General features: G+C 39.1%; 1 pseudogene; it reads right to left on the reverse strand.

Moving 5' to 3' along the window:
• On the reverse strand, positions 1–25,320 carry LOC132601958 (ABC transporter G family member 11-like; annotated as a pseudogene).

Raw genomic sequence — 25,320 nt, forward strand, 5'->3', positions numbered from 1 at the left:
TTAGTTCTCAGACATTTAGAGAAGGCGAATGCGAGCAAGAGTGCACTAGGCCAATGTTATTCTGATTCACACCTTTGTGTTGCATTCTTCTCGTGGCAACATAACCTCGGACCCAAGGAGTGACATCTTCATTGATCTTGATCATGACGAAGAAGATGATTCGATAGATGATTATCATGGAGAAGATGACACTTAGGTCTGCCCATTTTGATTTGTTCACATCAATCTGGAATGTATATTTTAGTACGTACTCTCCTGAGATCTCGGGGAGATCAGGACTCTGGTTATCAAACATCAATCCCTGTAAATCATTTTTGTATTGCCCCTGCAGAAACCATATCAAATTGGTCATTTTGAACCACACATATAGTTGAAAAATAAGATGTGCATGTGAAATATAACTTACTGTTATTGAATATAGCTATACCACTTCATAAGCAAGAATTTGAACTTTGCCATGAGGTAACTTTTGTTTATTTGTAAAATTTAATTTTGCAGCATGCGGCTTGTGTACGGGGACAAAGCACATAGAAGTATTTTGTCGTCGAGTGATAATGAAACTTATTTTGGAACCTCTAATACCACGTCATGACACTCAACTACAAAAGGAATATTATTGTTTAACCGAATTTGCAACAATTAGGGAAAAAATTGCAAATAGCCACTTTTCAATATTGTGCTGAAGTTCCAAAGTTTCACGAGGGAAGAGTTTCACTTGTGGAACTTGAAACATTAGGACATTGACTATTTTTATAATACATGGCCAAAAAGCAGTTGGTAACAATATTTTTACCAAATTTTACCTGTTGAGCCCAAAAGTCAAAACTGAAATAAGACATTAGGTAACGCTAGAATTGTTTCGGGATGTCGTGAGGGAGTCTGAAGAACCCAGAGACCATCATAAATATTCCCTAACAAGGCAAACATACACAAATTAATTAAGTGTAAAAAGTGATAATATATACTTTTACCAACCCTTAGATTCTTATTGATAGGCAAAATCAGTTTTCAATCTAATAATATAATTTTCAGTGCACCGATGGTGCTAGTTACGTACTGTTACGTGTAACGTCTACAATAATTTGATAATTGACGTACAACGACGTATGACATCTACAATAATTTGGTAATTGTCGTACAACAACGTGTAACATCTACAATAATTTGGTAATATAGAAAATGAACTACATAATTTGCCATTACCAATTAAAATGCACTGATATTATATATAAATTTAAATTTCTCTAATAAATGGAAACAGATTAAGTAAGTTTATAACCTGAATGCCAGCACCAATGATGATACCCATGAGGAAATTAGGGACAACACTTGCAATGGCCATCATTAGGCTCTCAACCACTGTAATACTGGAATAAAGGATAAGTACATAGAAAAATAGTGGGAGAATCCTGGATGGAGGCGGGCCATGAAGTAGCAGATAGTAGCAGAAAGAAATGCAATCAGTATAAGGAATGGCATTGCAGATAATGTGTTGCTTATCACAAACGGAATCACACCATAATGCCCATTCATCCTCTCCCTTTGAAATACCTGTAATTTTAATTGGTAAAACAAATCCAACTTAGAAGTGTGAGGCAATGTATCACCATAATATTTAACTTTTATACCCTGTTTAATAATTTGTTCAATATCAGTGTTAATATATATATATATTGTTGCAAAAAGGTGGTCTACCTTATTTTTCTGGTGACAACTAGTTCCATTTATTATGGACAATTAATTGTAGTTTTATACTGCTGGTGCATTTATAAAAGTTAAACTCAAAATTCCTATAATATAAGAAGTACGAACTTTCATATCCTCGACGAATGAAGGGAAACCTCCAATCGACATGAATGTCATAAACCCAAAGATGAATGATACACATGCACCTCTAGCCTGCAAAATATCAATTTGAATTAAGCAAAATTGAGATTTCTCCTGGGAGAAATTAATTATAGTATCTAGTATATATAAGGTCAAAATTCTTTTTATGTATATGTAGTAGATTTTTTATGTATATGTAGTAGACGATGAATCTTCTTGATGAAAATTCTATCTATGTTACTGTGTTCGTTAATTTGTTACTTTTTCCACTAATTAAGGGAGAATAAATTACCTGGATGGAAGTATACTTGGTTCCCACATTAAAATAGATGGTTCCAACGCAAATGGAGACCATTATGTAGATCACAATCCTCAGCCAGTAATAACCAACGTGTCACGACCCGGCTAAGGGCCGCGACGGGTACCCGTGCTAACCACCGAGCACCACTCGTGTTACTACTCCTTAGCCTCTTTGTCAATCGATTATCCACTTCATAGTTAATTTATAAGAAAAACATTTTCATTTGGAAACAAATGTACTGTATATACTTGAGCCCTATAGGCTAGCAAAATAATACATATATGTACATGCATGCAAAATGACCATTTCCTGAGACCATACAACCCACATCAAGTATCTACGAGCCTCTATGAACTGACACATATACAACTGTACACAAAAGATTGTCCTAGGCACCTCCGGAGCAATGGAGGGCTTTTAATCGGCTGGCGACTCTAGGAATCTGGAGCAACGTCTCCTCCCTGCCTACCTGTGGGCATGAACACAACGTCCAAAGAAAAAGGACGTCAGTACGAACATTGTACTGAGTATGAGAGGCATAAACAATGAAGAAAGACAGTGATAATATAATGTGAACATCAATATGAAACATCTAAATCTGAATGGCAATCATAAAAGAAGTATTGCATATTGTCTTACTCATACTCATCATAATCTCATATATGCATAATATGCAAGCTGCCCGTCCATATCGGAACGGTGTGATAATCAATAACATTAGCCCGCGTCCAGGCCTCCCGCGTCCGGGGTACCGTCTCATGCCGCCCACTAGTGGTGTCTGCCCATGCCCGAAGGTCATGGTGTCTCCGTATAGCTGCCCGCCTTGGCGGTGACTGCCCGGCCAACTAGGCACGGTGTAAAATGCTCATGACATGCTCAATGCAAAATACTCATAATAATATGCTCATCATAAATTACTTATCTTATCCTAATGCGTATATAAGACTCATGATAAACTTTACCATATCGGGGTGACGTAAGGTCGTAATCCCCCGGTTACGTTATGGAGCCATTATGGACATTCTGCTTCACCTTGAAAGGACTAGTACATAAGGTGAGTGTAGGCAAGGAATAACATCCTCACATCGAATAGCTTAATCCACATATACATTCATAGGCATAAGCCTCTAACTTCTTAGGAGGTGAGAGCTCATGAAAGGAATAGGAATTCAAGCTAAGAGATTCATGCCATTAGAAGGAAGGACTAGCCTCACATACCTTTGTCGTTTAGCTAAGCTATCGGTCTCTCGTTCACCTCCGATGTTACGTCGTCACCTTCATTAGAGAATGCGAGGTACATTAGCTAAATAACTATGAGAACGCGTCGTTATTTCTAGGGAAAATTGGGCAGCACTTCCTTTGTTTATACTACTTTTCCCATGTTCTATATCAACTCCCAACATTCTCAATGCTACTCACAATATCACAATCAACAATCATCATCTATGTGCATTTAGCAAAATCCACCATTTCTCTCCAATTTCATCACATTTATCTCAGGGTTTACAAGTCATTTATAACCTATTTATACTCACAACACCCTATAATCCATGATTCAATTCCACTACTAACCAAACATGACACTATTCACTCTTGAATGACCCATTTGTTATGCTTCTCTACATTTCAAGCATCTAAGCTTTCTAAGACCTTAAACAACATGGGATGATCATAAAACTCACCTTGGATGATGGTTGAACAAGACTTGAAAGAGAATAACCCTTTAGCACCAAAACCCTACTTCACTCTTTCTTGAATTTCCTTGAAGAAGACAAGTTTTGCTTGAATCTACACACTTGATTTCATGTAATTGATGTTGTTGATCTTGGTTTTCCTTTGATATCTCTTATAGATGGATGTTGGAGAGAGTTCTAGAGAGTTCCTTGGTCAACAATATGGAAAAAAATGATTTTTGGACGAGTTGGGTACATTTAAAAAGGTCCAGAATTTTCTGGACTGGCACGACATGCGACACACTTCGCGAGTCGCGGAAATGCTCCGCGAGTCGCAGGTTGTGTCACAGATCTTGCCAGACGATCGCCCCTCACTGGCACAATCCGCGATGAAGTCGGGTCGCATCCGCGAGTCGCAGGTCATCCGCGAGTCGCGGATGGTGCCAGAAGGTGATATTTTTGCCCATAACAGTCTGTCGTAGAACGGCCATAACCTTTGATCCCGATATTATGTGAGGGCTCACGACCTATGGTTGGAAAGATATTTCAATTATCTACAACTTTCATACTGTGGTGTTTTTCCCAAATTCCGACTTAAAAATGGAGTTTTGATCCCTACAAACCAGATCCTCCGAAAGTGTTTCCTTAACTCGCCCTTTTTGGATGGCTTATGCCCATATTTGGCTTATGGGTCCTTCTTGAAACTTACTTGGCACTTCATTACCAGTCATAAGGGGAATTATAATTCTTCTCCTAAATATCATTAAGACATCACTAGTTCGATACTCGAAATTGTCCTTCGCCAGTCGATCCACTGTGCGCGAACTAAAATTTTCCGGGGTGTAACACAACGTCTCTTGACATATTAATAAACGAACGTTTGGTTAATGTGTAGGACTGCATAAAGAAACTAGCCTGACTACCGTTGGAATCTAGCACTGGTCCTTTCTATTACACAAAATAAAATAGGATCACGTTTGATGGCAGAAGGCAAATGAAGAAATCAATAATTCATAATAATCAAGGTTTGGAACATTAATACTTACAACTTTGGACATTTCCTCTACTCGTTCGTTTGCTGAGTAACAGTACTGAGAACGACCATAGAAGTCAACAAGACTTCGAATTGCTTCTGCTGCTGTCATCTTGTCTCGAGGATCGTCATTGCACGGACCAAACTTATCAAAATAAGAAAAGAATAAGTTAAATGAATTGTTTAGTAACAGAATCTGTAGTTTAAAGGTTACTTATTTCTTGAGATTATTAATCCATGTTTACTATGGACGTTTACCTGTAGTGGTTTCAAATAACCTTACAATGTAAAAGTCCAACCAAAAAAAATGGTACTTAAACTTGGTTAAACGCAATTAGGCTAATAAACTATATATGATGTCGAAAGTTATGACTCAAGTACAATCAGTGTTGGGGGAATTATAGTATCGAGCTAACATGAGAGAACAATACTTCTATTACTTTCAAGAATAGAAAGAAGAGACATACAAGCTCTAAAAAAAAACTCTAAAAAAAAAAACCTCACAAATCTCTCAAGGATATTACACAACTCTTCTTGGTTGTGCTGTGATGATCTAATGTCTGATATTTTGGTGTGTCAACAAATGATGGAAGGCTTCCCTATTTATAGGGATGAAATGAACCTATTGATGTCATTTGTGACTCAAGCAAACACTTGACAATTTGCCAAATACAAGGAAGATGTTTTCTTCCTTAAAACAAGGAATATGTTTTCTTCCTCAAAACAGGGGAAATGTTTTCTTCCTTAAAATGAGGGAGATGTTTCCTTCCTCAAATTATGGGATGGACCCAACAAATCTCCCCCTCCAGTCCCATACACCTGAAGGAGGGTACACTGGCTTTTTAGTTTGAGTGTATGCCGACAAGTTCTTTGCACAATTCAAACTTGTCTCTCGGTACCACCTTGGTCAGCATGTCTGATGGATTCTCCTTTGTGTTGATCTTCACTAGTCTCAACAGTTATTGATCAATCGTCTCGCGTATCCAGTGATACCGAACATCAATATGTTTTGTACGGGAATGGTACATGGAGTTCTTGCTCAAGTCTAGAGCACTCTGACTGTCACAATGTATCTTGTACTCTTTCTGCTGGATCCCAAGTTCTTGGAGATAGCGCTTTAGCCACAACATTTCTTTACCAGCTTCAGCGGCAGCAATGTATTCTGCTTCTGTTGTAGATAAAGCGACACACTTCTGCAATCTTGATTGCCAAGAAACAGCTCCCCCTGCAAAAGTGTAGATATATCATGAAGTAGATTTTCTACTATCAATATCTTCGGCCATATCAGCATCTGTATAGCCTTCCAAGACTGGATCAGCTCCACCGTAGCAAAGACATAACTTCGTGGTACCCTTCAAGTATCTGAGAATCCATTTGACTCTCTCTCAATGCTCCTTCCCGGGGTTAGAGAGAAAACGACTCACTGTACCCACTGCATGAGCGATATCTGGCCGTGTGCATACCATGGCATACATCAGACTTCCAATTGTTGAAGAATAGGGCACCGCTGACATCTCCCCGATCTCTTCCTTGGATGTGGGACATGTTCTTTTTCTCAACTTGAAGTGATTCGCAAGTGGAACACTAACTGGTTTGGTATTATTCATGTTGAATCTCTCAAGTACCCGATCAATGTACTTCTCTTGAGATAGCCATAACTTGCGATTCTTCCTGTCTCGAGTGATCTGCATCCCAAGAATCTGTTGAGCCGGTCCTGAGTCTTTCATATCAAAAGACTTAGAGAGTTCTTTCTTCAGTTGGTTTATCTTCATTTGATCTTTCCCAACGATCAATATGTCGTCTACATATAGTAGAAGAGCAATGAAGGTACCGTTTGAAAGTCTCTTGATGTATACACACTCATCCGCAGTAGTCTTCTCGTAGCCTTGACTCTTCATGCATGAGTCAAACTTCTTATTCCACTGCCTTGGTGCCTGCTTCAAACCATACAAGCTTTTAGATAGCTTGCACACGAGATTATCACTTGAAACCTCAAAACCTTCTGGCTGCTGCATATAGATTTCTTCTTTCAAATCTCCGTGAAGAAATGTTGTCTTCACATCCATCTGTTCAAGCTCCAAGTTCATACTTGCTGCTAAGCCAAGTATAACTTGGATTGAGGTCATCTTGACAACTGGTGCAAAGATCTCATCAAAGTCAATTCCTTTCTTCTGCTCGAACCCTTTGACAACCAACCGAGCTTTGTGTTGAAAAATAAGATGTGCATGTGAAATATAACTTACTGTTATTGAATATAGCTATACCACTTCATAAGCAAGAATTTGAACTTTGCCATGAGGTAACTTTTGTTTATTTGTAAAATTTAATTTTGCAGCATGCGGCTTGTGTACGGGGACAAAGCACATAGAAGTATTTTGTCGTCGAGTGATAATGAAACTTATTTTGGAACCTCTAATACCACGTCATGACACTCAACTACAAAAGGAATATTATTGTTTAACCGAATTTGCAACAATTAGGGAAAAAATTGCAAATAGCCACTTTTCAATATTGTGCTGAAGTTCCAAAGTTTCACGAGGGAAGAGTTTCACTTGTGGAACTTGAAACATTAGGACATTGACTATTTTTATAATACATGGCCAAAAAGCAGTTGGTAACAATATTTTTACCAAATTTTACCTGTTGAGCCCAAAAGTCAAAACTGAAATAAGACATTAGGTAACGCTAGAATTGTTTCGGGATGTCGTGAGGGAGTCTGAAGAACCCAGAGACCATCATAAATATTCCCTAACAAGGCAAACATACACAAATTAATTAAGTGTAAAAAGTGATAATATATACTTTTACCAACCCTTAGATTCTTATTGATAGGCAAAATCAGTTTTCAATCTAATAATATAATTTTCAGTGCACCGATGGTGCTAGTTACGTACTGTTACGTGTAACGTCTACAATAATTTGATAATTGACGTACAACGACGTATGACATCTACAATAATTTGGTAATTGTCGTACAACAACGTGTAACATCTACAATAATTTGGTAATATAGAAAATGAACTACATAATTTGCCATTACCAATTAAAATGCACTGATATTATATATAAATTTAAATTTCTCTAATAAATGGAAACAGATTAAGTAAGTTTATAACCTGAATGCCAGCACCAATGATGATACCCATGAGGAAATTAGGGACAACACTTGCAATGGCCATCATTAGGCTCTCAACCACTGTAATACTGGAATAAAGGATAAGTACATAGAAAAATAGTGGGAGAATCCTGGATGGAGGCGGGCCATGAAGTAGCAGATAGTAGCAGAAAGAAATGCAATCAGTATAAGGAATGGCATTGCAGATAATGTGTTGCTTATCACAAACGGAATCACACCATAATGCCCATTCATCCTCTCCCTTTGAAATACCTGTAATTTTAATTGGTAAAACAAATCCAACTTAGAAGTGTGAGGCAATGTATCACCATAATATTTAACTTTTATACCCTGTTTAATAATTTGTTCAATATCAGTGTTAATATATATATATATTGTTGCAAAAAGGTGGTCTACCTTATTTTTCTGGTGACAACTAGTTCCATTTATTATGGACAATTAATTGTAGTTTTATACTGCTGGTGCATTTATAAAAGTTAAACTCAAAATTCCTATAATATAAGAAGTACGAACTTTCATATCCTCGACGAATGAAGGGAAACCTCCAATCGACATGAATGTCATAAACCCAAAGATGAATGATACACATGCACCTCTAGCCTGCAAAATATCAATTTGAATTAAGCAAAATTGAGATTTCTCCTGGGAGAAATTAATTATAGTATCTAGTATATATAAGGTCAAAATTCTTTTTATGTATATGTAGTAGATTTTTTATGTATATGTAGTAGACGATGAATCTTCTTGATGAAAATTCTATCTATGTTACTGTGTTCGTTAATTTGTTACTTTTTCCACTAATTAAGGGAGAATAAATTACCTGGATGGAAGTATACTTGGTTCCCACATTAAAATAGATGGTTCCAACGCAAATGGAGACCATTATGTAGATCACAATCCTCAGCCAGTAATAACCAACGTGTCACGACCCGGCTAAGGGCCGCGACGGGTACCCGTGCTAACCACCGAGCACCACTCGTGTTACTACTCCTTAGCCTCTTTGTCAATCGATTATCCACTTCATAGTTAATTTATAAGAAAAACATTTTCATTTGGAAACAAATGTACTGTATATACTTGAGCCCTATAGGCTAGCAAAATAATACATATATGTACATGCATGCAAAATGACCATTTCCTGAGACCATACAACCCACATCAAGTATCTACGAGCCTCTATGAACTGACACATATACAACTGTACACAAAAGATTGTCCTAGGCACCTCCGGAGCAATGGAGGGCTTTTAATCGGCTGGCGACTCTAGGAATCTGGAGCAACGTCTCCTCCCTGCCTACCTGTGGGCATGAACACAACGTCCAAAGAAAAAGGACGTCAGTACGAACATTGTACTGAGTATGAGAGGCATAAACAATGAAGAAAGACAGTGATAATATAATGTGAACATCAATATGAAACATCTAAATCTGAATGGCAATCATAAAAGAAGTATTGCATATTGTCTTACTCATACTCATCATAATCTCATATATGCATAATATGCAAGCTGCCCGTCCATATCGGAACGGTGTGATAATCAATAACATTAGCCCGCGTCCAGGCCTCCCGCGTCCGGGGTACCGTCTCATGCCGCCCACTAGTGGTGTCTGCCCATGCCCGAAGGTCATGGTGTCTCCGTATAGCTGCCCGCCTTGGCGGTGACTGCCCGGCCAACTAGGCACGGTGTAAAATGCTCATGACATGCTCAATGCAAAATACTCATAATAATATGCTCATCATAAATTACTTATCTTATCCTAATGCGTATATAAGACTCATGATAAACTTTACCATATCGGGGTGACGTAAGGTCGTAATCCCCCGGTTACGTTATGGAGCCATTATGGACATTCTGCTTCACCTTGAAAGGACTAGTACATAAGGTGAGTGTAGGCAAGGAATAACATCCTCACATCGAATAGCTTAATCCACATATACATTCATAGGCATAAGCCTCTAACTTCTTAGGAGGTGAGAGCTCATGAAAGGAATAGGAATTCAAGCTAAGAGATTCATGCCATTAGAAGGAAGGACTAGCCTCACATACCTTTGTCGTTTAGCTAAGCTATCGGTCTCTCGTTCACCTCCGATGTTACGTCGTCACCTTCATTAGAGAATGCGAGGTACATTAGCTAAATAACTATGAGAACGCGTCGTTATTTCTAGGGAAAATTGGGCAGCACTTCCTTTGTTTATACTACTTTTCCCATGTTCTATATCAACTCCCAACATTCTCAATGCTACTCACAATATCACAATCAACAATCATCATCTATGTGCATTTAGCAAAATCCACCATTTCTCTCCAATTTCATCACATTTATCTCAGGGTTTACAAGTCATTTATAACCTATTTATACTCACAACACCCTATAATCCATGATTCAATTCCACTACTAACCAAACATGACACTATTCACTCTTGAATGACCCATTTGTTATGCTTCTCTACATTTCAAGCATCTAAGCTTTCTAAGACCTTAAACAACATGGGATGATCATAAAACTCACCTTGGATGATGGTTGAACAAGACTTGAAAGAGAATAACCCTTTAGCACCAAAACCCTACTTCACTCTTTCTTGAATTTCCTTGAAGAAGACAAGTTTTGCTTGAATCTACACACTTGATTTCATGTAATTGATGTTGTTGATCTTGGTTTTCCTTTGATATCTCTTATAGATGGATGTTGGAGAGAGTTCTAGAGAGTTCCTTGGTCAACAATATGGAAAAAAATGATTTTTGGACGAGTTGGGTACATTTAAAAAGGTCCAGAATTTTCTGGACTGGCACGACATGCGACACACTTCGCGAGTCGCGGAAATGCTCCGCGAGTCGCAGGTTGTGTCACAGATCTTGCCAGACGATCGCCCCTCACTGGCACAATCCGCGATGAAGTCGGGTCGCATCCGCGAGTCGCAGGTCATCCGCGAGTCGCGGATGGTGTCGCGGATGGTGCCAGAAGGTGATATTTTTGCCCATAACAGTCTGTCGTAGAACGGCCATAACCTTTGATCCCGATATTATGTGAGGGCTCACGACCTATGGTTGGAAAGATATTTCAATTATCTACAACTTTCATACTGTGGTGTTTTTCCCAAATTCCGACTTAAAAATGGAGTTTTGATCCCTACAAACCAGATCCTCCGAAAGTGTTTCCTTAACTCGCCCTTTTTGGATGGCTTATGCCCATATTTGGCTTATGGGTCCTTCTTGAAACTTACTTGGCACTTCATTACCAGTCATAAGGGGAATTATAATTCTTCTCCTAAATATCATTAAGACATCACTAGTTCGATACTCGAAATTGTCCTTCGCCAGTCGATCCACTGTGCGCGAACTAAAATTTTCCGGGGTGTAACACAACGTCTCTTGACATATTAATAAACGAACGTTTGGTTAATGTGTAGGACTGCATAAAGAAACTAGCCTGACTACCGTTGGAATCTAGCACTGGTCCTTTCTATTACACAAAATAAAATAGGATCACGTTTGATGGCAGAAGGCAAATGAAGAAATCAATAATTCATAATAATCAAGGTTTGGAACATTAATACTTACAACTTTGGACATTTCCTCTACTCGTTCGTTTGCTGAGTAACAGTACTGAGAACGACCATAGAAGTCAACAAGACTTCGAATTGCTTCTGCTGCTGTCATCTTGTCTCGAGGATCGTCATTGCACGGACCAAACTTATCAAAATAAGAAAAGAATAAGTTAAATGAATTGTTTAGTAACAGAATCTGTAGTTTAAAGGTTACTTATTTCTTGAGATTATTAATCCATGTTTACTATGGACGTTTACCTGTAGTGGTTTCAAATAACCTTACAATGTAAAAGTCCAACCAAAAAAAATGGTACTTAAACTTGGTTAAACGCAATTAGGCTAATAAACTATATATGATGTCGAAAGTTATGACTCAAGTACAATCAGTGTTGGGGGAATTATAGTATCGAGCTAACATGAGAGAACAATACTTCTATTACTTTCAAGAATAGAAAGAAGAGACATACAAGCTCTAAAAAAAAACTCTAAAAAAAAAAACCTCACAAATCTCTCAAGGATATTACACAACTCTTCTTGGTTGTGCTGTGATGATCTAATGTCTGATATTTTGGTGTGTCAACAAATGATGGAAGGCTTCCCTATTTATAGGGATGAAATGAACCTATTGATGTCATTTGTGACTCAAGCAAACACTTGACAATTTGCCAAATACAAGGAAGATGTTTTCTTCCTTAAAACAAGGAATATGTTTTCTTCCTCAAAACAGGGGAAATGTTTTCTTCCTTAAAATGAGGGAGATGTTTCCTTCCTCAAATTATGGGATGGACCCAACAAATCTCCCCCTCCAGTCCCATACACCTGAAGGAGGGTACACTGGCTTTTTAGTTTGAGTGTATGCCGACAAGTTCTTTGCACAATTCAAACTTGTCTCTCGGTACCACCTTGGTCAGCATGTCTGATGGATTCTCCTTTGTGTTGATCTTCACTAGTCTCAACAGTTATTGATCAATCGTCTCGCGTATCCAGTGATACCGAACATCAATATGTTTTGTACGGGAATGGTACATGGAGTTCTTGCTCAAGTCTAGAGCACTCTGACTGTCACAATGTATCTTGTACTCTTTCTGCTGGATCCCAAGTTCTTGGAGATAGCGCTTTAGCCACAACATTTCTTTACCAGCTTCAGCGGCAGCAATGTATTCTGCTTCTGTTGTAGATAAAGCGACACACTTCTGCAATCTTGATTGCCAAGAAACAGCTCCCCCTGCAAAAGTGTAGATATATCATGAAGTAGATTTTCTACTATCAATATCTTCGGCCATATCAGCATCTGTATAGCCTTCCAAGACTGGATCAGCTCCACCGTAGCAAAGACATAACTTCGTGGTACCCTTCAAGTATCTGAGAATCCATTTGACTCTCTCTCAATGCTCCTTCCCGGGGTTAGAGAGAAAACGACTCACTGTACCCACTGCATGAGCGATATCTGGCCGTGTGCATACCATGGCATACATCAGACTTCCAATTGTTGAAGAATAGGGCACCGCTGACATCTCCCCGATCTCTTCCTTGGATGTGGGACATGTTCTTTTTCTCAACTTGAAGTGATTCGCAAGTGGAACACTAACTGGTTTGGTATTATTCATGTTGAATCTCTCAAGTACCCGATCAATGTACTTCTCTTGAGATAGCCATAACTTGCGATTCTTCCTGTCTCGAGTGATCTGCATCCCAAGAATCTGTTGAGCCGGTCCTGAGTCTTTCATATCAAAAGACTTAGAGAGTTCTTTCTTCAGTTGGTTTATCTTCATTTGATCTTTCCCAACGATCAATATGTCGTCTACATATAGTAGAAGAGCAATGAAGGTACCGTTTGAAAGTCTCTTGATGTATACACACTCATCCGCAGTAGTCTTCTCGTAGCCTTGACTCTTCATGCATGAGTCAAACTTCTTATTCCACTGCCTTGGTGCCTGCTTCAAACCATACAAGCTTTTAGATAGCTTGCACACGAGATTATCACTTGAAACCTCAAAACCTTCTGGCTGCTGCATATAGATTTCTTCTTTCAAATCTCCGTGAAGAAATGTTGTCTTCACATCCATCTGTTCAAGCTCCAAGTTCATACTTGCTGCTAAGCCAAGTATAACTTGGATTGAGGTCATCTTGACAACTGGTGCAAAGATCTCATCAAAGTCAATTCCTTTCTTCTGCTCGAACCCTTTGACAACCAACCGAGCTTTGTGTTGAAAAATAAGATGTGCATGTGAAATATAACTTACTGTTATTGAATATAGCTATACCACTTCATAAGCAAGAATTTGAACTTTGCCATGAGGTAACTTTTGTTTATTTGTAAAATTTAATTTTGCAGCATGCGGCTTGTGTACGGGGACAAAGCACATAGAAGTATTTTGTCGTCGAGTGATAATGAAACTTATTTTGGAACCTCTAATACCACGTCATGACACTCAACTACAAAAGGAATATTATTGTTTAACCGAATTTGCAACAATTAGGGAAAAAATTGCAAATAGCCACTTTTCAATATTGTGCTGAAGTTCCAAAGTTTCACGAGGGAAGAGTTTCACTTGTGGAACTTGAAACATTAGGACATTGACTATTTTTATAATACATGGCCAAAAAGCAGTTGGTAACAATATTTTTACCAAATTTTACCTGTTGAGCCCAAAAGTCAAAACTGAAATAAGACATTAGGTAACGCTAGAATTGTTTCGGGATGTCGTGAGGGAGTCTGAAGAACCCAGAGACCATCATAAATATTCCCTAACAAGGCAAACATACACAAATTAATTAAGTGTAAAAAGTGATAATATATACTTTTACCAACCCTTAGATTCTTATTGATAGGCAAAATCAGTTTTCAATCTAATAATATAATTTTCAGTGCACCGATGGTGCTAGTTACGTACTGTTACGTGTAACGTCTACAATAATTTGATAATTGACGTACAACGACGTATGACATCTACAATAATTTGGTAATTGTCGTACAACAACGTGTAACATCTACAATAATTTGGTAATATAGAAAATGAACTACATAATTTGCCATTACCAATTAAAATGCACTGATATTATATATAAATTTAAATTTCTCTAATAAATGGAAACAGATTAAGTAAGTTTATAACCTGAATGCCAGCACCAATGATGATACCCATGAGGAAATTAGGGACAACACTTGCAATGGCCATCATTAGGCTCTCAACCACTGTAATACTGGAATAAAGGATAAGTACATAGAAAAATAGTGGGAGAATCCTGGATGGAGGCGGGCCATGAAGTAGCAGATAGTAGCAGAAAGAAATGCAATCAGTATAAGGAATGGCATTGCAGATAATGTGTTGCTTATCACAAACGGAATCACACCATAATGCCCATTCATCCTCTCCCTTTGAAATACCTGTAATTTTAATTGGTAAAACAAATCCAACTTAGAAGTGTGAGGCAATGTATCACCATAATATTTAACTTTTATACCCTGTTTAATAATTTGTTCAATATCAGTGTTAATATATATATATATTGTTGCAAAAAGGTGGTCTACCTTATTTTTCTGGTGACAACTAGTTCCATTTATTATGGACAATTAATTGTAGTTTTATACTGCTGGTGCATTTATAAAAGTTAAACTCAAAATTCCTATAATATAAGAAGTACGAACTTTCATATCCTCGACGAATGAAGGGAAACCTCCAATCGACATGAATGTCATAAACCCAAAGATGAATGATACACATGCACCTCTAGCCTGCAAAATATCAATTTGAATTAAGCAAAATTGAGATTTCTCCTGGGAGAAATTAATTATAGTATCTAGTATATATAAGGTCAAAATTCTTTTTATGTATATGTAGTAGATTTTTTATGTATATGTAGTAGACGATGAATCTTCTTGATGAAAATTCTATCTATGTTACTGTGTTCGTTAATTTGTTACTTTTTCCACTAATTAAGGGAGAATAAATTACCTGGATGGAAGTATACTTGGTTCCCACATTAAAATAGATGGTTCCAACGCAAATGGAGACCATTATGTAGATCACAATCCTCAGCCAGTAATAACCAACGTGTCACGACCCGGCTAAGGGCCGCGACGGGTACCCGTGCTAACCACCGAGCACCACTCGTGTTACTACTCCTTAGCCTCTTTGTCAATCGATTATCCACTTCATAGTTAATTTATAAGAAAAACATTTTCATTTGGAAACAAATGTACTGTATATACTTGAGCCCTATAGGCTAGCAAAATAATACATATATGTACATGCATGCAAAATGACCATTTCCTGAGACCATACAACCCACATCAAGTATCTACGAGCCTCTATGAACTGACACATATACAACTGTACACAAAAGATTGTCCTAGGCACCTCCGGAGCAATGGAGGGCTTTTAATCGGCTGGCGACTCTAGGAATCTGGAGCAACGTCTCCTCCCTGCCTACCTGTGGGCATGAACACAACGTCCAAAGAAAAAGGACGTCAGTACGAACATTGTACTGAGTATGAGAGGCATAAACAATGAAGAAAGACAGTGATAATATAATGTGAACATCAATATGAAACATCTAAATCTGAATGGCAATCATAAAAGAAGTATTGCATATTGTCTTACTCATACTCATCATAATCTCATATATGCATAATATGCAAGCTGCCCGTCCATATCGGAACGGTGTGATAATCAATAACATTAGCCCGCGTCCAGGCCTCCCGCGTCCGGGGTACCGTCTCATGCCGCCCACTAGTGGTGTCTGCCCATGCCCGAAGGTCATGGTGTCTCCGTATAGCTGCCCGCCTTGGCGGTGACTGCCCGGCCAACTAGGCACGGTGTAAAATGCTCATGACATGCTCAATGCAAAATACTCATAATAATATGCTCATCATAAATTACTTATCTTATCCTAATGCGTATATAAGACTCATGATAAACTTTACCAAATCGGGGTGACGTAAGGTCGTAATCCCCCGGTTACGTTATGGAGCCATTATGGACATTCTGCCTCACCTTGAAAGGACTAGTACATAAGGTGAGTGTAGGCAAGGAATAACATCCTCACATCGAATAGCTTAATCCACATATACATTCATAGGCATAAGCCTCTAACTTCTTAGGAGGTGAGAGCTCATGAAAGGAATAGGAATTCAAGCTAAGAGATTCATGCCATTAGAAGAAAGGACTAGCCTCACATACCTTTGTCGTTTAGCTAAGCTATCGGTCTCTCGTTCACCTCCGATGTTACGTCGTCACCTTCATTAGAGAATGCGAGGTACATTAGCTAAATAACTATGAGAACGCGTCGTTATTTCTAGGGAAAATTGGGCAGCACTTCCTTTGTTTATACTACTTTTCCCATGTTCTATATCAACTCCCAACATTCTCAATGCTACTCACAATATCACAATCAACAATCATCATCTATGTGCATTTAGCAAAATCCACCATTTCTCTCCAATTTCATCACATTTATCTCAGGGTTTACAAGTCATTTATAACCTATTCATACTCACAACACCCTATAATCCATGATTCAATTCCACTACTAACCAAACATGACACTATTCACTCTTGAATGACCCATTTGTTATGCTTCTCTACATTTCAAGCATCTAAGCTTTCTAAGACCTTAAACAACATGGGATGATCATAAAACTCACCTTGGATGATGGTTGAACAAGACTTGAAAGAGAATAACCCTTTAGCACCAAAACCCTACTTCACTCTTTCTTGAATTTCCTTGAAGAAGACAAGTTTTGCTTGAATCTACACACTTGATTTCATGTAATTGATGTTGTTGATCTTGGTTTTCCTTTGATATCTCTTATAGATGGATGTTGGAGAGAGTTCTAGAGAGTTCCTTGGTCAACAATATGGAAAAAAATGATTTTTGGACGAGTTGGGTACATTTAAAAAGGTCCAGAATTTTCTGGACTGGCACGACATGCGACACACTTCGCGAGTCGCGGAAATGCTCCGCGAGTCGCAGGTTGTGTCACAGATCTTGCCAGACGATCGCCCCTCACTGGCACAATCCGCGATGAAGTCGGGTCGCATCCGCGAGTCGCAGGTCATCCGCGAGTCGCGGATGGTGCCAGAAGGTGATATTTTTGCCCATAACAGTCTGTCGTAGAACGGCCATAACCTTTGATCCCGATATTATGTGAGGGCTCACGACCTATGGTTGGAAAGATATTTCAATTATCTACAACTTTCATACTGTGGTGTTTTTCCCAAATTCCGACTTAAAAATGGAGTTTTGATCCCTACAAACCAGATCCTCCGAAAGTGTTTCCTTAACTCGCCCTTTTTGGATGGCTTATGCCCATATTTGGCTTATGGGTCCTTCTTGAAACTTACTTGGCACTTCATTACCAGTCATAAGGGGAATTATAATTCTTCTCCTAAATATCATTAAGACATCACTAGTTCGATACTCGAAATTGTCCTTCGCCAGTCGATCCACTGTGCGCGAACTAAAATTTTCCGGGGTGTAACACAACGTCTCTTGACATATTAATAAACGAACGTTTGGTTAATGTGTAGGACTGCATAAAGAAACTAGCCTGACTACCGTTGGAATCTAGCACTGGTCCTTTCTATTACACAAAATAAAATAGGATCACGTTTGATGGCAGAAGGCAAATGAAGAAATCAATAATTCATAATAATCAAGGTTTGGAACATTAATACTTACAACTTTGGACATTTCCTCTACTCGTTCGTTTGCTGAGTAACAGTACTGAGAACGACCATAGAAGTCAACAAGACTTCGAATTGCTTCTGCTGCTGTCATCTTGTCTCGAGGATCGTCATTGCACGGACCAAACTTATCAAAATAAGAAAAGAATAAGTTAAATGAATTGTTTAGTAACAGAATCTGTAGTTTAAAGGTTACTTATTTCTTGAGATTATTAATCCATGTTTACTATGGACGTTTACCTGTAGTGGTTTCAAATAACCTTACAATGTAAAAGTCCAACCAAAAAAAATGGTACTTAAACTTGGTTAAACGCAATTAGGCTAATAAACTATATATGATGTCGAAAGTTATGACTCAAGTACAATCAGTGTTGGGGGAATTATAGTATCGAGCTAACATGAGAGAACAATACTTCTATTACTTTCAAGAATAGAAAGAAGAGACATACAAGCTCTAAAAAAAAACTCTAAAAAAAAAAACCTCACAAATCTCTCAAGGATATTACACAACTCTTCTTGGTTGTGCTGTGATGATCTAATGTCTGATATTTTGGTGTGTCAACAAATGATGGAAGGCTTCCCTATTTATAGGGATGAAATGAACCTATTGATGTCATTTGTGACTCAAGCAAACACTTGACAATTTGCCAAATACAAGGAAGATGTTTTCTTCCTTAAAACAAGGAATATGTTTTCTTCCTCAAAACAGGGGAAATGTTTTCTTCCTTAAAATGAGGGAGATGTTTCCTTCCTCAAATTATGGGATGGACCCAACAAATCTCCCCCTCCAGTCCCATACACCTGAAGGAGGGTACACTGGCTTTTTAGTTTGAGTGTATGCCGACAAGTTCTTTGCACAATTCAAACTTGTCTCTCGGTACCACCTTGGTCAGCATGTCTGATGGATTCTCCTTTGTGTTGATCTTCACTAGTCTCAACAGTTATTGATCAATCGTCTCGCGTATCCAGTGATACCGAACATCAATATGTTTTGTACGGGAATGGTACATGGAGTTCTTGCTCAAGTCTAGAGCACTCTGACTGTCACAATGTATCTTGTACTCTTTCTGCTGGATCCCAAGTTCTTGGAGATAGCGCTTTAGCCACAACATTTCTTTACCAGCTTCAGCGGCAGCAATGTATTCTGCTTCTGTTGTAGATAAAGCGACACACTTCTGCAATCTTGATTGCCAAGAAACAGCTCCCCCTGCAAAAGTGTAGATATATCATGAAGTAGATTTTCTACTATCAATATCTTCGGCCATATCAGCATCTGTATAGCCTTCCAAGACTGGATCAGCTCCACCGTAGCAAAGACATAACTTCGTGGTACCCTTCAAGTATCTGAGAATCCATTTGACTCTCTCTCAATGCTCCTTCCCGGGGTTAGAGAGAAAACGACTCACTGTACCCACTGCATGAGCGATATCTGGCCGTGTGCATACCATGGCATACATCAGACTTCCAATTGTTGAAGAATAGGGCACCGCTGACATCTCCCCGATCTCTTCCTTGGATGTGGGACATGTTCTTTTTCTCAACTTGAAGTGATTCGCAAGTGGAACACTAACTGGTTTGGTATTATTCATGTTGAATCTCTCAAGTACCCGATCAATGTACTTCTCTTGAGATAGCCATAACTTGCGATTCTTCCTGTCTCGAGTGATCTGCATCCCAAGAATCTGTTGAGCCGGTCCTGAGTCTTTCATATCAAAAGACTTAGAGAGTTCTTTCTTCAGTTGGTTTATCTTCATTTGATCTTTCCCAACGATCAATATGTCGTCTACATATAGTAGAAGAGCAATGAAGGTACCGTTTGGAAGTCTCTTGATGTATACACACTCATCCGCAGTAGTCTTCTCGTAGCCTTGACTCTTCATGCATGAGTCAAACTTCTTATTCCACTGCCTTGGTGCCTGCTTCAAACCATACAAGCTTTTAGATAGCTTGCACACGAGATTATCACTTGAAACCTCAAAACCTTCTGGCTGCTGCATATAGATTTCTTCTTTCAAATCTCCGTGAAGAAATGTTGTCTTCACATCCATCTGTTCAAGCTCCAAGTTCATACTTGCTGCTAAGCCAAGTATAACTTGGATTGAGGTCATCTTGACAACTGGTGCAAAGATCTCATCAAAGTCAATTCCTTTCTTCTGCTCGAACCCTTTGACAACCAACCGAGCTTTGTGTTTCACCACTTGTCCGCTTGCATCCTTCTTTAACTTGAACACCCATTTGTTTCTCAGTGCCTTCTTCCCTTTAGGAAGTTCTACGATCTCATAAGTTTGATTTATCTGCAGAGATTCTAACTCATCCTGCATTGCTATCAGCCATTTTTCTTTATCCTTATGAGACATAGCTTCTTGAAAACTCTCCGGTTCTCCATCTTCAGTAAGCAAAAGGTATTCTAATGATGAGTACCTTTTTTATGGTATATGGCCTCGTTCAGATCTACGAGCAGTTGGAACCATCTGAGAAGAACTACCATCATCTGTGTCGTGTGATGGTTCTTGTGAGGTGGGTTGTGGCTCCCCTTGCTCAGCACTCTCTTCTGTCTCCTCATCTTTTTCTGCTTCTGAGTTTTCTTCTGGCACTTCGTCCTTATTTCTCAAGAACAATTCTGGTGCTTCATTTGAAACTTGAGCACCCTCATTTGACTTCTGAGACATCGTGGATTTTTCAATGTCTTCTATTGTCAAATTTTCGTGAAACACAACGTCCCTGCTTCTGATCACTTTTTTCTCCTTAGGATCCCATAACCTGTATCCAAACTCTTCATTTCCGTAGCCAATGAAATGCATAGGATAGTTCTCGTATCAAGCTTCTGCCTGAGCTCTTTGGATACATGTGCATATGATGAACACCCAAATACTCTAAGATGTGAGTATGTAGGATCCTTACCTGTCCATAGCCTCTCTGGAACTTCAAAGTTGAGTGGTACTGAAGGTGATCGGTTGATGAGATAACATGCGGTATTGACTGCTTCTCCCCAAAATGGCTTTGGAAGTTTAGCCATGTTCAGCATGCTCCGGACACGCTCTATGATAGTCCAGTTCACTCTTTCAGCAACGCCATTGTGCTGAGGGGTGCGTGGTACTGACTTCTCATGTCGAATGCCATATGCTCTGCAATATACGTCGAACGCCTTGGAAGTATACTCGCCTCCATTATCAGATCAGAGACATTTCAGCTTCTTTCCTGTTTCACGTTCCACCAAGACGTGAAATGACTTGAAGCACTCGAACACCTGGTCCTTCGTCTTCAGGAAATACACCCACACTTTCCGAGAAGCATCATCGATAAAAGTCAGAAAATATCTGCTTCCACCGAGTGATTCAACCTCTATAGGACCGCAGACATCAGAGTGTACCAAACTTAACAACTCTGATCTTTTTGTTGAAGTGAAATTAAATGACACTCTGTGTTGCTTACCGAATAGACAATGATTGCAAGGACACAGTGCAGTGTCAACATTTATAAGATTCTTCTTCATCAAGGTAGTCAACCCTTTCTCGCTCATGTGGCCGAGTCTCTAGTGCCATAAATCCTGAGAAGCCTCCTCTGCAATGTTGAGGCTGTCTGTACAAATTCTCAAATGCGTTTTGTACAATGTTCCACAAACATGTCCTCGAGCGATTGTCAAAACGCCCTTTGACATTTTCCATGTGCCTCTGCTAAAATGGTTTCCATACCCTTGTTTGTCAAGAGATACCACTGACAGGAGATTGAGCCGAAGATCTGTCACATGTCTGACATCCTTCAAAGTGATTTTGCTCCCGGTACCTATCTTTATTTGTACATCACCAATTCCGGCTATTCCAGAGGAACTGGAATTACCCATCTTCACCGCTCCAAAGTCTCCAGCTTTGTATGTTGTGAAGTAGTGCCTGTGGGGAGTTACGTGGTAGGATGCTGCAGTATCTACCACCCATTCCGTGTCTTCTCTTGAGACGTGAAGGCATGTCTCATCATGGGTAGTACAGTACGCTACATCACCTGAGATTGTGATGAGCGCTTCACCACCCTTGTTCTTCGGTTGAGAACTGCTCTTGCCTTGCTCCTCTAGTCATTTGTAGCAATTCTTCTTCATGTGGCCCTCTATACCGCAATGGTGGCAGGTATAAGAAGGTTTCCGGCCATCCGATGATCTCCCCCGACTTTTGCCTCTACTTTGCCATTTTCCTCTACTGTTTCTTTGTTGTTTTCCTTGTGCTCTTCCTCAATTCTCCATCACAAGGGCATGAGTCTGATTTGTGCTCATGTCTTTCCTTCTTGCCTCTTCATTGAACAATGCATCCTTGACCACAGACATGGTAAGTTTGCCATCTGGGGCTGAGTTGCTGAGAGTAACAACTAGTGTTTCCCAACTATCAGGAAGGGAACTAAGAAGTAGTAGAGATTGCATTTCGTCTCCAAGTGGCATTTCTACACAAGATAATTGATTTACCAGACTCTGGAACTCACTGGTATGTTCGGCAACAGAAGTTCCACTTTTGAGCTTCATATTGACAAGGCGTCTCATCAGAAGGGCCTTGTTCCGAGCGGTCTTGGCCTGGTACATGTCTTCCAACTTCTTCCAAAGGGCATAAGCGTCGATTTCTTGTGCAACGTGGTGGAAGACACTATGGTCAATCCATTGTCGGATTTGACCAATAGTTTTTCTATTAATTTTCTTCCACTCTATTGACTTGGGCGGGTCAGGATTAATACCCTTCAGCTCTATTAGATCAAAAAGGTCTTTACAACTGAGGAAATCTTCCATCCGAGGTTTCCACAGCGTGTAGTTGGTAGCCGTGAGCATAATCATAGCTCCAGAAGATGAAGTTGACTCGTCAATGGTCATTTTCACCTTCTGAATAATTTAAAAAAAATTGAGGGACCAAACTGCAATTTTTCAAAAAATTACAAAACTGACCGGTGACGTGGCAGCTGATGCAGGAGCACCTAGGTAATTCTTTTCTGATGTGGAAGTTCAGACTATGCTGCAACCACAGAGCATACTCAGACAGAACCTTGGCTCTGATACCACTTGTTGGTGGGGGGGGGGGGGGAGAATTATAGTATCGAGCTAATATGAGAGAAAAATACTTCTATTACTTTCAAGAATAGAAAGAAGAGACATACAAGCTCTAAAAAAAACCCTCACAAATCTCTCAAGGATATTACACAACTCTTCTTGGTTGTGCTGTGATGATCTAATGTCTGATATTTTGGTGTGTTAACAAATGATGGAAGGTTTCCCTATTTATAGGGATGAAATGAACCTATTGATGTCATTTGTGACTCAAGCAAGCACTTGACAATTTGCCAAATACAAGAAAGATGTTTTCTTCCTTAAAACAAGGAATATGTTTTCTTCCTCAAAATAGGGGAAATGTTTTCTTCCTTGTTTTCTTCCTTAAAATGAGGGAAATGTTTCCTTCCTCAAATTATGGGATGGACCCAACAATCACAGACGTAATAAAAAAATGAGGAAGAACTTAATCAGAAGAAGAGAAGAAAGTGGGATTAAACAATGACTTAACACCTAACTAAATTTTCTTAATCATGGTAGCGTTGGGAATACGTGAACAAGACGTAAGGTAACCTATATATTAAAGAAATTAAGGACACGGAAAGCGGCGACTTATATGGATAATTGACTTTATTGCAGTAATTATCGTGCGTATGCTTCGATAAACAGATCAATAGCCTATATAAGAAGCTATTTAGGAATCTCAGTGAAACGTGCAAACAATTTGGAGTTTCATTAGTAACAAAGTGATCAAAAATTAATTCTAATACATACCTTGATTGACCCTCTTAGAGTTGCCTTAACTTTGTCGAAATCGGAGTTAATGCACCGGAGGAAATGATCTGACGGGTTTCTGAGAGTAGGACAAGAAAATCCAGCTTCTGCAAAGAACTGCAAACAAAAATTCAGTCTTCAGACTTTCGAGTTTGTTAAAAAGAGAAGGGTGGGATTATCGGCAAATCCAAACTTTAGAATCAATGAATTCTGCTCGTTATATATGTGCTAATTTTTTCTTATATATATATAGTCCCAGTTACACGTAATTAATGGGTTCTTCAAACCCGTTGTATCTTGCTTGCCTCAGATGCTTCAGAAGCCTGGCCAAAGTAGACTGTTTTGCCTCCGGAAAGCAAGTATAATCTGTCAAACTGCTCCTGCTTGGCTGGTGAATTGAGGCTATCACTGTCCGTCCATCTCTGGACAGACAACTTAGCGTCTGTGATACGAAGAACGCTGAGGCACTATCACAAAATTAATCTGATTTCAAATATTGTTCATTAATATTATTCAATTAACATTGTTAAATAAATATTTTGTTCTTAACCACCTTACTTACCTGTCCAGTCCACTTGTTGGTTCATCAAGAAAGAGTAATTTAGGCCTCATTAGAATCTCAAGGGCGATACTAACTCTCCTCTTTTCTCCCCCACTAATACCACGCAAGTGCCAATTCCCAATATACGTATCAGCACAATCTTGTAAGCCCATTTCAACAATTGTGCTCTCAACCAGTGTCCGTTTTTCCCGATAATGGCATCCTATCAGGGAGTCGCAATTGAGCTGAATAGTAAATTGTCTCCCGAACCGTTAGCGTCCCAATCAACGTGTCATCTTGTGTTACATATGCCTGTATAATATCAGTTTTAACTCTTTACTCTATGTTTTGAAAAGAAAGAAAATATAAGAGTACTTACTGCAGTTCCAAATGAGAGTTTAGCTTTGCGACCGTTGAGGAGAATTCTTCCAGAGACGATTGCGTTAGAAGCAAGACGTCCAGAGAGGGCATCGAGAAGTGTGGATTTTCCAGAACCAGAAGGACCCATTAGGGCAGTAAAGGTTCCAGGCTCTGCATAACCACTAAGTCCTTCTAATACATTTCGGGTATCTCCATTATTCAGAGAGACCATTACATTTACATCCTTCCAAGCCAAATGAGCAGTTACATCATCTCCTAGGATTATTTCAGTGTTTACTTTCTCCTTCCATAATGTTTCACTCAAAGGACTTAATCCATCCACAACTATACCATGGCCTCGTGGTATGCTGGCTTTTTCAATCTCCATCATCTATACAATCTCTTTAATTTATCGCTTTCCCCCT

The sequence above is a fragment of the Lycium barbarum genome, chromosome 1 (genome assembly GCF_019175385.1).
Source record: "Lycium barbarum isolate Lr01 chromosome 1, ASM1917538v2, whole genome shotgun sequence".
Lineage (NCBI taxonomy): Eukaryota > Viridiplantae > Streptophyta > Magnoliopsida > Solanales > Solanaceae > Lycium > Lycium barbarum.